Source organism: Adiantum capillus-veneris, chromosome 12 (assembly GCF_014529385.1).
Source record: "Adiantum capillus-veneris isolate H3 chromosome 12, ASM1452938v2, whole genome shotgun sequence".
NCBI lineage: Eukaryota > Viridiplantae > Streptophyta > Polypodiopsida > Polypodiales > Pteridaceae > Adiantum > Adiantum capillus-veneris.
Window position 1 is genome coordinate 130884116 of NC_140942.1, and position 13949 is coordinate 130898064.

Genomic DNA, 13949 nt, shown 5'->3' on the forward strand with positions numbered 1-13949 from the left:
AAGATGAAAGAGTCAAGTGTAGCTAAGTACTTAATCATTGAATTATTTAACTAGCATTATTGAAGGTTCACCTTCCATCAAAAGTTTACCTTCTTGCATTTAATGAAATGCTTTGCAGGTACAAACATCATAGCAACACAAACCTTATTGCAAGAATTAATGAGGACAATAGGAGAGAGGGTCTCTATGCAAGCCATTGGTAGGTTCAAAATTAAAATATATGTGTGTATATTTGGATACTCCAATTGAGATTGAGTAAATAAATTGCTTTGTAGAGCAATTATCACATGCTTGCTCTAACAAGATGATCCACTCCATAAGGAAGGATGAGGCAATTATCCTATGGAGGCAATCATTGCATGATGATCCACTTCACAAGGAAAGATGAGGCAATCACCCCAAGAATGCAACCAGCCCTTGAAGCAGAGTCTATCTTAGGGGATGAAGTACATGGAGTAATTGAAGATAAATTGATTGCAAAGTTTAGTGCAATCAAATCACCTAGGCAACAAATAACTCCAAAAAGGCTGTTGCACTCTCCATTGAGTGCCAATGCATTCCCAAGGGTGCTCAAAAAAGGTGAAGCATTGGATGAGGCTATTGCAAATGCATTAAATGTAACATCACCTCTAGTGCAAAATAAGTCAACACCAAAGCGCAAGAAATTAACTCCCAAGAACCCAGGTGGAAGTCGTATAATGGATATACCCCCTTGACTCATTTAGGAAGAGGAAGAAACCAATTGCTAAATAGTGATTTTGTCATAGTTATAGCTCCGTGCAAATGGAAGGTGTCTTTAGAATTCTTGTGCATTCCATTGCATCTCTATTGTATCCATGGCCCTTGTTGAACCAATGGTTGGAAATTGTTAATGAAATGTATCTTAATTTTTTCATCGTACACTTGCAATTTATTTCAAAAAGTGACCTATACATGTCTTATAATATGTATCTACTTTGTATTGTCATAGATAATCAAGAAGCAAAAAAAAGAAGAACTTGCACAAGAAGCACAAATAATGTTGATCAATACACAACACCTAGTACTACTTCACATGTTCCAATGGATGTGCTCAATGCAGTTGATGTGGAGGTTGTGCATGATGGTGTGCAAATTTTTTTTGAGCTTGCTAAATTTGAAAAGGACTACCCCTACTATAGTTGAATATGGCATATATGTAATTGTTGATCCTATTGGAGTTCATGCTTGCAAAGATGACATTATGAATGATATGGAAGTGGATGCTAACACAAATGCTATTGTTGATGGTAATGTAGTTGATGCTGGAAGAGATTCCATTATTGATGCAACTGATGCTTTTAAGGTTGTGGGCATAGATTCCACTATTGGGGATGAAAAAGGTATGGGTGAAGAGGTTTTGAATGATAGAGGATCTGGAATAGGTGAGGCAATACTAATAAATGATGTCGTGGTCAAAGCCGAGGTAGATGGTCAAATCGATGCTACTAACCTTGCAATTGATGTGCATTCTATCCATGATGGTGTGCACATAGATGTTGAGTGTGATAAACTTGAGAAGGCTACATTATCTACCTCTACTACAGTTGGTTGTGGCACAAGTGCTATTTTTGATCCTATGGTACTTGATGCAAAGACATATGGCATTGCAAATGCTATGGAAGTTGATGCTAGCATAGATGCTGTTGTTGATGGTAATGTAAATGATGATGGCGCATATGCCATTATTGATGTAGTCAATCCCATTGTTGATGCAACTGAGGATGTGGATATAGATGCTGGCACAAATGCCATTATTGATGCATTTGAGGCTGCGGGTATAGATGCTGGTAGAGATGCCATTATTGATTCAATTGATCCCATTTTTGACGCACATGAGACTGTGGGTGTAGATGCCATTGTTGGGGATACAAGGGGTATGGTTGAGGAGGTCCTCATTAATATTAGAGCTAGAATATGTGAGATAGTGGGCACAAGTGATGTTTTTGCTCATGCCAAGACCGACTATCCAAGTAATGTCCCTAACATTACAGACAAAAATGATCCTTTAAGTACCCAAGACGATGCAGGTCTATGACTATGAGTGTGATTGCATGGGCTCTAAATATGTTTGAGATGAAAGAGAGGACATAGACACTTCTGGTAATGCCACTACAAGTAATGCCATTACCTGTTGTGTCTTGTGAGGATGATGAGAAAAGGTGAAGATTATGCATTATATTGGATATGATTGGTCTATTCATAAAGAGGTACAAAATATACTACTACAGAGGAAGAGCAAGAGAATGTGTGCCTTATGTGGGAAGACTGAATTATCATGTAATAACCAACGAAATGGTTTCAAGAAAAATGGAGTATGAATATGTGGTCATAGACAATGCATTGGGCTTTTTACATGCACTGTGCCAAAGAGCACAATTAGTGCTTTGGAATAGCATGACCCAAGATAATCTAGAGAATGCGTTGAGAACTTGCTTTCCCAGGCTGTGAATAAACAACTTTTCCTAGATATCATTGATCAAGAAAGGTGTAAAATGACACAATTTAGGCTGAATGAAGTTTCTTGGGTCCCTTCAACTAGTGAAAATAGAAAGGAGGCATTTTTGAAGTGTCCGGGAGACTTTTTGAGGCTCTAGATTGAGTTCAACAACAACACTACACTATTGGTGGATGACAAATTCTATAAGTTTCTGCTCAACCTGTTGGGCACCTGGCTCTGTCCTCCTTCATTTGATCTAGATGTTAGTCAGTCCCCAAATTACCTAGTTACCACATTGTTCCCTTGGTTACTCAGGTGGGCGAATTCACCCAGCCCTAATTCTTATGCAAAGATGAACCAACTTAAAAATCCTTATGACATAGTGTCTGCTCATGTCATACATTACTATAAAAGTCAACAAAAATTAACACGAAGTAGAGATTGATTGTGATTGGGGAATGTAACAGAAAATATAATATGGAAATCTTTTGTCTTAATTTTGGTACAACCTTTGATGTTTACTAATTCACACAAAAAAATGAAGAGTTTTCTAAACTTATGGAATGATGAGATGTTATTTTGATCTCTTATAGTAGAATTTGTAAATTAGTTGTAGGATTAATTTCTTTTTTGTGTGTATTATGGGTAGATTTTTTAAATTTATTTATTATGTACAAAAGGCATCTTCTGATTTCTACTTAGTGTGCCATATGTCACATATTACATAGCACATATGCTACACATTGTACATTATGCATGGTGTATTATACATGCTGCACATTAACTCTCTATACATAGTCTATTACAAATATGGAAATGCTATATGCTATATAGTACATAGCACACTTGTACAATGTGCCTGTGTGTAGCATATACTTGTGTACTTGAGAGAGAGAGAGAGAGAGAGAGAGAGAGAGAGAGAGAGAGAGAGAGAGAGAGAGAGAGAGAGAGAGAGAGAGAGAGAGAGAGAGAGAGAGATGATCGCAGGACTTCAAACACACACCTTAAGCTACGTGCTATATAGCACATAGTACACATGCCACACATTATATAGAAGCTGTATTGTAGAACTGCCACACATGAACTATAGCACATTGGACATAGCACATAGTACACATGCTACAAATTATACACAAAGTGTACTGTAAAACTGCCACACAGGAACTATATAGCACATAGAGGATACAATATAAAATAGATGCTACATATTTACAATGTACATAGTGTAGTATAGATATGTCACTCATTCAACTAGAATTATGGTATTCTATGCAAATATTCTACAAGATCAAAGAAAACGAGATAGAAGAAATTAGAGAAAGTGATATAAAATAGCTTAGACTCATTGAATATTCCAAGTAAGACAATAGTCAAATAATTTTTAAAGATAAAATAACCCGTTTCTAGTTTTGCTCTATCTAAGGATAGATATATGGTGCAAGTTGTATGAATCATACATAGCCTATTACATAGGTATCTTGATGCCTCATAGGGCATTGCCTTATCAATGCTTTCATGTAGTCCTAGAGAGAAATAATATTTCTTTGATGTAGCATCCACCAAAGGCATGTCAAACTTGATTGCACAAACAAGGTGAGAGTTTAGGTTAGTAACTCCCTTATTATAAAGAAGAGTGTAGTGATTTGGTGCCCCCTATTTTGCTGATAATAACATCATGTGACAACATAAGTGATTTTCCACATTTTTTTTTCCACTTATCTTGTACCATGCTTTCCATCATCCACATTCTCTTTGTACATCTCAACAAAAAGAACTCTACACCTTCTGCATTGACTGCAAAGTTATCACCTTCACCAAGATACTCACTTAGCATATCCTAGGAATTCTCAAACATCACATCATCATCTTTTGGTACCTCAGCCTCTACTGGTAGCTCAAAGAGTGGTTTCAATTCCTTATGTGTCCACTTGCCTACATATGATTTTCTACAAAAAGTCCTCCAATGGACCTTCATGCAAGCATCAACAAAACAAGAAAGCCACATGGTCCTTACTTGAGTAGGATCATGGCGAGAAAACCCTAAAATGAAGTGGAGTGATCAAGATCCTATTACTATGTCCCAATACCATAGATTGGACCTATCCACATCCCCTTCTTTCACCAGTCAAAATATCATGTTTATAGGAGGATCTTCTTTAGTGAATTGTTCATAAGAGCTAGCTGCATTGGACATTAAAGTTTGTCATTGTTTTTTTAAAATGATCTTCTAGTAAATAGTGCATATGACAAAGATAACTTACAACATTTGAAGCAAGTGTTTGATCTTCTTAGGCAGCACAAATTATATACTAAAGAGTTCGTGTTATTTTTTGAAGAACAAAATTCAATGTGGGATATATAATTTCTATTTTAGGCCTTCATATGGATTGGTACAAAGTGAAAACCATCCATAAATGGCCTCCTCTTAAAAATATAGACAAGTTCCATTTTTTAAACAATTTGTAGGTTTTAATCACCGATTTGTTTAGAAACATGTAAAAATTATTGTTCCTATGACACATCAATTAAAATCCAAGGACAAAGCATTTCATTGGGGAGAGCATTAATAATAAAGTTGTTTTGGCACAGTTAGGTTTGCTCTAGCTACCTCCCCTATATTAGCTTTTGTGGATCTTATGAAACCTTTTGTGCTTGAAACAAATTCCAACAATCAAGCTATTAGAGAAATTTTTCTTCAGGAGGAAAGATAAATTGATTTTGAAAGCAAGAACTTGATTCACATCAAAATTAATCTATTTATGAAAGGGAGCTATAAGAAATATACACTTTGAAAAAGTGATTATATAATTGATATGGTGCTCAGTTTGAAAGAATGTTTGACCTTGAAAGTATCAAATGGATGACACAACAATTTGATTTGAAGAGTCAAAAGGCTAGGTGGGTTGAGATTCTTCACAAGCATGTTGCAAAGGTCCGGTATCGTAAAAGACAATACAATATGGTAGTTGATTCTCTAAATTGTATGATTGAAATTAGCTCTCTTATGTTTACGAGACTTAAAAGTAAGTTTTTAAAATATCATAAAGAAAAATGTGAGCATGATGATGCATACTCCAAGGTGTGGAGTCATGTCAAAAAGGGGGAACCTTCTTACTCTAATGTTGGTAGCGTGTCTATTTCCTCCACATCTCGCTCTCCTCTTTTGAGTGATAATCTGACTAGATGGAGGAATATTTCCATTGATGTTGTGTACCTACTCCACAAGGGGAGAGTTTGTATACCAATGGATGTATACATTAAGTGTCAGATTCTTTATGAATGATGTGAAAATTTAAGTGCAGGGCACTCAGACATAAAAGACTTATGCACTCATACAATGATGTTCTACTAGCCAGGTTTACATGGGCATGTTTAAAACTATGTCTTACACTACCAAGATTATAAAGTTAACAATGCAGAGTGCCTAGAGGAAAATGGGAAAGTATCTCTATTGTTTTTATAGTGGGTCTACAACCAACATATGAGGTAATGAGTTTTGGGAGGTTCATGCCAAAAAAACAATGGCTTAGAAACTAGCTCCTTGCTCATCCCTCCCTTGACATTGTTGTTGACACTCCCCCTCCCCCCCACCTCATTCCCTTGTGTGCCCAAACCTTGCCTGGCCATACCCATGCTTAGCCCACCCAATTCGCTGCCTTCCCACCACTCTTATCCATGCCCATCCTACCCACCACCCTAGCCTTGCACCCCTCCCATGAGTCCCACCCCACAAACCTTGTAGCCTCATGCCTCCCCTTTTTCCCTCCTCCTTGCCAGCTACAAGGGGGTTATTCTCAATTTTTTTTCTAGCCTCACCTTAGAGGGACTCAACTGAACCCCCCTCGTCTGACACTCTAGGTCCAATCCTTTGAATTGCTCTTTTGCCAAAAGAGCAAGTGATCTTAATGGGTGAGATGGAATGGCTTAAAGACACCTCGGGTATTTGTGCAAGATTGTTGGCACACGGCCCAACAAAGACAAGGTTTAGAACTTTCTCTTGGCTCATCGAAGTGGAAAATAAAATTGATGTGAAAAATCTTGAGAGAGGATATTATCAGATAGAGCTTGAGTATTAAAAGATGGCAGCCAAAGTGGTTTCAATGAGCCTACATGACATTCGAGCAGCTCAAGCTTATTTTAGATAGTGGTACCACGGATTCAACCCGACTTCAGTGTAAGGTCTCTACTTTCAAATTGCACACAAGTTCTATTACGCATTTGTATTTTTTTCAACCATCACTCCTTATTTAAGATATTCGAGTTCAAATTATGAATCGTAGGTTGAGAAAACCTAGAAATTAAAATTTACGCTACAAAATTATGACATGTTTAGCTATATGAATCACTAACTAACTTATTGCAAGACTTATTTACTGATTGTAGAATTTTCTTTTACTACTGTAAAGTTAATATAAGACTGTAAAGTTTAACTTAAAAATGTAAAGTAAATTATCATCAAGAAAATAAATAAAATAATTATAAAGACAAAAGAATACACATGTATGATAAATGAAGGCACATGGATCACATAGGAGGGGACAAAGTGGGACACACTGTCACATGAAAAAGGAGAGGCTACTCTTGACTAATATTAATGAGGGGGGCCTTGTGTGGCCTTATCTTTTGTTGATAATGACAAAGTGGTCAAGCTCATAGGTACCACAAGGATACCAAAAACGCGGGTATGATTTTTGGAAAAAAAACAAAAAAATATTTTTTTGAAATTTTTTTTAAAATAATTTTTTTTTGAAAAAAAAGTTGGACGTTTTTTTTTCTATTATAAATAGAGCATCCATGCTCACACTTTAGACATAGAGATTGCCTCTATAGCGCTCACGAAGTGCTGCCACTTCTCTTAGAGAGAAGGCGTCCACAAACCACTAAGAGAGCAAAAACTCTAGTGGACTAATAAGTACAAAAAAAAGGCTCCAGAGTGTGCTCGAACACAAGACGCTAATGATCATGAAGCCGGTACAAGTAACGGTGGAACTCCTGCGGAAAATGCTATGTCTCCACCAATCGGACCAATCGGAGCTATGGTACAGGTTAGTATTGCAGTTTCAAGTTATGCATCATTGCATATGCGAGACCATAGGAATATATTATTTACCTTATGAAAAGAAAACATGGACCGAAACCACGGGGCTTAACCCCAAGAAACTCGTCATATGTTTGACAAGTAGGAAAGATTGTCTGGTTAAACTGGTTGCTATAGGAAAGAATGTTTGTCCAAAACCTTCGGTATGGTTTTTCTCAAGTATCTCTACTTATTAGCGCTGATATTATGTGGCAGTTGCCGAGGCGTGAGATGACGCCCAGGATGGCATCGCTGATGCTGTGGTGGAAGTACACCCAGATTAGCCCAGCTGGATACTGCGGTTTTGTTTTGCCGTGTCGTGAGGATGACGTCCAGATTGGCACTGTTGTTGCTGTGACGGGAGTACGTCCAGATTAGCACAACGAATACTTGTCGAGCGGTATGGGACGCTTATGAGGACAAGGGTTTTTATGAATAATGTATACACCGATGGGACATAATAGCGCCAGTAGAGATTCTTGAGTGAACCTAATCCAAGGGTTGTTGGTTTAAAATTGGACGACTTCTTGTTTGATGATTGTTTGTAATACTGTTTGAAGGGCTGTTTTAACGAACGAGTATCATAAATAAAGTAAAGGAACATGTATGTTTAAACAGTGTGGTAGTAATTAGATAACAAAAGAAGGGTGAGTGTGGTGTGGAAAGTGGGAGAATGATACCCCGATGGTATCATTCTATGGACGGGTGGACCCGATGAGTCGGGTAACTTTCCAACGCTAGAATTTTCTTTTATTAGTCATAAATCCTAAAAGAGACAAACCTTGGCGGCTGTGCTTCTGAAACATGGGGAAAAAAGCGCACAGGTTGGTCACTCTAAGATTTATACTTTTAGGTATAATTGATTATAGATAGTTTTTAGATAGGTTTATGGTGGTCACGCTCCGCCATAGCGAGATAGGACCAATCGTTCACTAACGGTTCATGCCCGTGGCTACGTAGTAGCTAAGGCAATGTCCGTTGGTTTTTCTTTCTCAGGATTGGAGACCTATCAAAGGTACTCCGCTCCTCTCAAAAAGGGGCAGGGACCTCACATTGGTATCAGAGCCTAGGTTAAAGCTTGGGGAGATTTTTAGATTGATGTTTGGATATTGAAGGATGCGAATGTTTGAAATAATAGAAGAACCTAGAAAAAGTGTTTTGAGTTTTTATATGATATTGAAGACTGAACTTTCCTGGTACAGGAAAATGTTCATTCAGCCTACCAGAAATTCTAGGTGTTCACCATCATGTTTGAAAATGCAAGCCAATCACCAAATTATCAGTTTCGAAAAAGGGTGATGATGATTTTGGATAGGGTGTTTGCACCACCTATTCCAAGGGTGCATAGAGGATGGGGCATCAACTGGAGTCCATCTGGAGGAATCTATACCATCGATGCTGACAAGATATGGTGCATGGATACCAACCTCAAGAAACTTCGTTGGGCAGAGGAGTTAAAAGTCATTGAAGTTTATCTTTTAATTGGTACTAAGAATCCGGATGCTACCATTAACTTGGGAGGAGAAAAGATATCTCAGACTCAATGGGTCTATAACCAAGTTACAAAAGTTATCCATGGTGGTAGGATTCGACCCATATGTGTATCTCGTAGCTTTCAGGGGTCAAAAGAAACTTATTATTTTGATCCTTTAGCCTATTCTTTTGTAGTCACTAAACTCAAAATATAGAGACATTACAATCCTTGTACCTAAAGACTACCAACCTTGGTAGCAAATAATATGTGTATAAATAAAGTTTGGATTTATATTATATTTTGTTTGTATTATTGTCTGATCAAGTCTTGCCTTAAAGTGGATTAAAGTTAGAGTATCCAATAAAGTTTCACTTAATCTATATTGCACAGAGTGCGGTGTACACATCTCTTCAAGAGAAAAAGCTACTTCTCAAGCAAGCTAAACTTCCCTCTTGCAAAGGGGAAGGAGCCCTAGTTGAGCGCGATGCTGAAGTGTGGCTCAAAGAGATGGAGGATTATTTTGCTACTGCTGGTACTATTCCCGATAACCAAGCAATGTTGGCTATGTTTCGTTTCACGGGGGATGCCAAGCTTTGGTGGAAACAACACTGCAAAGATAACCAAGTAGCTCAAAACACTCAAACTTGGGAAGATATTAAGTATGCTGTCAAAGGACGTTATCTTCCACCTGCACACGAATCCCTTAAGATGAGTGAATTCTTCATCTTACGTCAGTTTCATCTTACAGTGGAAGAATACTACTCCAAATTTGTAACTCTTAGGCACTATGCTCCGCCAATGACCGCAGATCAACAAGTAGCCCGTTTCTGCCAAAGGCTAAATTCTCCTTTAAACACTCGTCTAGAAGCCATGAGGCCTGTAAATTTGCAAGATTCTCTTTTAAGAGCTAAACCCTTAGCTAAAGAGATGTCAAACTCTCAAAGGGTACGAAATGGAAATTTAAGGAATGTTGGAAGGAGAGGACGGCCTATGATGTGGAACCAAAGGCAAGTTCACCCAGTTCACCAAACACATCCAATAGTTGCAGCTTCAGCAAATGGAGCTCAAAATACAGATCTTAGATGCTATGAATGCAACAAGCTAGGAAATTTCAGGAATGTATGTCCTAGGCGAGTATTCGCAACTAATACACCCAATCGAGCTAGAGGACGAGGCCAAATAATAAATCGTGGAGGAAGAAATGGAGGACGAGGTCGAGGGCGTGGAATGGCTGCCAGAGTCAATGCTATCATAGGAGAACCAACATTGGGAGAAGAACAAGAGGAAAGAGCAACTCTACATGCTGCAATTGATAACCCAAGAGCAAGACAACAATATGCTGTCATTCAAACACCTGCAAATCACCAAGGTGAAAAATTTGAGCTTCTTATTGATTGTGGTAGTACTCATTCTTTCTTGTCACCTAAATGTTTAAGGAGGTTAGGACTTAATCAACACCCTGCAAGAAAGATGAGAGTTGAATTAGCCAATGGAAAGGAGGTGTTATCTCAGTACACTGTGGGAAAAATAGATTTCAACTTGGGAGAATACTCTACTTCTGCTACTTTTCGAACCTTACCCATAGGAATCTATGACGGAATTCTTGGAATGGATTGGTTAGCCAGTCATAATGCCAATATCCATTGTGCCCAAGGAAGTGTTACTTTTGTGGACAACCTAGGTCAAGAAGTCACTATTCAAGGCCAGAATGGACGACCAAAAGCTTACTTGGTCAAAGCTAATCGTCTTTTGAAAGGGTTACGCAAGGGTCAACAAATTTTTGTAGTCAAGCCAAACAAAGTAGAAAAATATTCTTCCAACCCTGAACCAATGTGGCTAGAAGAATTTTTAGATGTTTTCCCCAGTGAACTTTCTGAACTACCACCACCTAGGGAGGTAGACCATGAAATCAAAACTTTTCCTGGTAGTGAACCAGTCTCAAGAGCGCCGTACAAGATGTCAGTTCCAGAGGCTATAGAACTCAAGGAGCAGCTCAAGCAGTTGATTGAGCAAGGGTTTATCCGACCTAGTACATCTCCATGGGGTGCACCTGTTCTCTTCCAAAAGAAAAAGGATGGCTCTCTTCGACTTTGCATAGATTATATGGGCTTAAATCAGGTTACCATCAAGAATAAATATCCAATTCCTCGTATTGATGAGATGCTGGACAGATTACATGGAGCCAAAATATTCACAAAGATTGATCTTCGATCTGGCTATCATCAAATTCGAATCCAGGAGGCTGATATCTCCAAAACAACTTTCAACACTCGTTATGGTCATTACAAATTTACAGTGATGGCTTTCGGACTTACGAATGCTCCTACAACTTTCAATCGTCTGATGCATGATATCTTTAGAGAATTCTTGTACGATTTTGTCCTGGTATTCTTTGACAATATCTTAATTTATTCCAAATCAGAGGAAGAGCATGAAGGACATGTTAGGAAAGTGTTAGAGCTTTTACGCCAAAATAAGCTGTATGCAAAGAAAAGCAAATGTACCTTCTTTACCCCTAAGGTCTGTTACTTAGGGTTTATCATTTCACCTGAAGGAGTCTCTGTTGACCCTGACAAAGTCAAAGATATTGTGGAATGGCCTCAACCCACTTCACAAACAGAAGTCAGAGGGTTCTTAGGTATCACAGGGTGGTATAGGATCTTTGTAAAGGACTATGCTCTTAAAGCTGCACCACTAACCGACTTGCTAAAGAAAGGAGCAACGATACTTTGGGAAGAAAAACATGAATCTTGCTTCAAACAGCTTAAGGAGTATCTTGCTTCATAAACTCTCTTAAAACTTTCAGACTTCACCCAAGAATTCGAGGTGATCACAGATGCTAGTAACCTTGCATTAGGAGGAGTCCTTACTCAAGAAGGAATGCCTGTAGCTTATAATTATTGGAAGCTTAGGATTCATGAAGTGAATTATGCTACACATGATTTAGAATTGCTAGCAGTTATTCATGCTCTCAAGCTATGAAGACATTATCTATTGGGACGCAAATTCCAGTTGGTAACAGATCACAAGAGACTTAAGTGGATTTTTACCCAACCTAACCTTAACATGAGACAGAGGAGATGGATAGAGCTCATGCACGAATATGATTTTGATATTAAATTTAGAGCAGGTAAGGATAATGTTGTGGCAGATGCCCTAAGCCGTAAAGCTTTTTTGGGGGCAATTTCCATGGCTAACAACCCTATTCTAGACAAGGTCTTGGATGCTGCTGTCAGAGATACAGATTACCAGATGCTTGCTAGTATCCTACGTGAAGAGAGGGTATCATCAAATCAGCCTAAACCTCTACATTACTCCTTAGAAGATGGGAAAATTTCCTATAGGAATTGATTATGCATACCTAAGGATTCTACCCTAAGGAATGCTATCCTATATGAAGCACATGATGGACCAACTTCAGGACATCCAGGTTATGCCAAAACCATCAATGCAATTCGCAGAAGTTACTATTGGCAAGGTATGAAGGGTGATGTCCTTCGCTATGTCAAGAAGTGTTTGTCTTGTCATAGGATTAAGGTAGAGAGACTAAAGATGCCAGGTAAATTACATCCTTTAGATATTCCCCACATGAAATGGGAATGTATTAGCATGGACTTTATCACCGGGTTTCCTTCTGTCCAAGCTGGATATGATTCAATCATGTTCATAGTCGACTTGCTTACTAAAGTGGCTCACTTAATCCCAGTCAAGACAACCTTTACAACTTCAGATATTGCTCGTCTGTTTGTGAAGGAGGTTTTCAGAATTCATGGTTTACCCAAGAGGATTGTTAGCGATCGTGATGCCAAGTTTACTTCAAAGTTTTGGGTATCATTGTTTCAAGCTATTGGAACCCAGTTATGTTTTAGTACTGCTTATCATCCTCAAACTGATGACCAAACTGAAAGAGTTAATCAAGTAATTGAAGACATCCTCAGAGCCTACTGCAATAGAGAACCTCGCAAGTGGATTCAATACCTACCCTTGGTAGAGTATCCATACAATTCCTCTACTCATAGAAGTATTGGAATGACATATTTTAATGCTCTTTATGGTCAAGAATGTTTATCACCTCTTAACTTTTCTGACCCCACTATAAGGGTAGAAGCCTCAAAGAAAATTCTTGAAGAAATGGAAGCTCAAACCAAAGCTATTCGAAGGGATATTCAAGCGGCTCAAGATCGACAAAAGAAGTACGTCGACTTACAAAGATCTGATCGGATTTTCAAAGAAGGTGACAAAGTTTTCTTACGAGTAAAGCCCAAAAAGAGCAATCTGTCTCTCGGAAGGTATAAGAAGCTTAGCTACCGATATTGTGGACCTTACGAAATAATCAAGGTTGTAAGTGATCAAGCTTATAGACTAAAACTCCCTTCTCATCTCAAAGTGCATGATGTATTTCATGTAAGCCTGTTAAAACCTTACGTATATAAACCTGACCATGTCCTTGATGATGAGCAAATCATTTTACCTGCTCATGAGGTTCTACAACTCCAACTTGATACTATCCTAGAAACTCGAGAGAGAAAGCTTAGGAATAGATCTATCAAAGAACATCTTATCTTATGGAAGGATTTCCCTATAGAAGATGCTACTTGGGAAGATGAGACATCCCTTCTTAAAGATTACCCTTCACTATTCTTGAGATGAGGACATCTCAAATTCTAAGTTGGGGAGATTGTAAGATCTCTACTTTCAAATTGCACACAAGTTCTATTACGCATTTGTATTTTTTTCAACCATCACTCCTTATTTAAGATATTCGAGTTCAAATTATGAATCGTAGGTTGAGAAAACCTAGAAATTAAAATTTACGCTACAAAATTATGACATGTTTAGCTATATGAATCACTAACTAACTTATTGCAAGACTTATTTACTGATTGTAGAATTTTCTTTTACTACTGTAAAGTTAATATAAGACTGTAAAGTTTAACTTA

The 13949-nt window shown here is 38.1% G+C and overlaps 1 pseudogene; it reads right to left on the minus strand.

The window, feature by feature from the left end:
• Positions 1-3715: 3715 nt before the first annotated feature.
• LOC147446515 (uncharacterized) lies at positions 3716-4433 on the minus strand (annotated as a pseudogene).
• Between the last annotated feature and the right edge of the window lie 9516 nt (positions 4434-13949).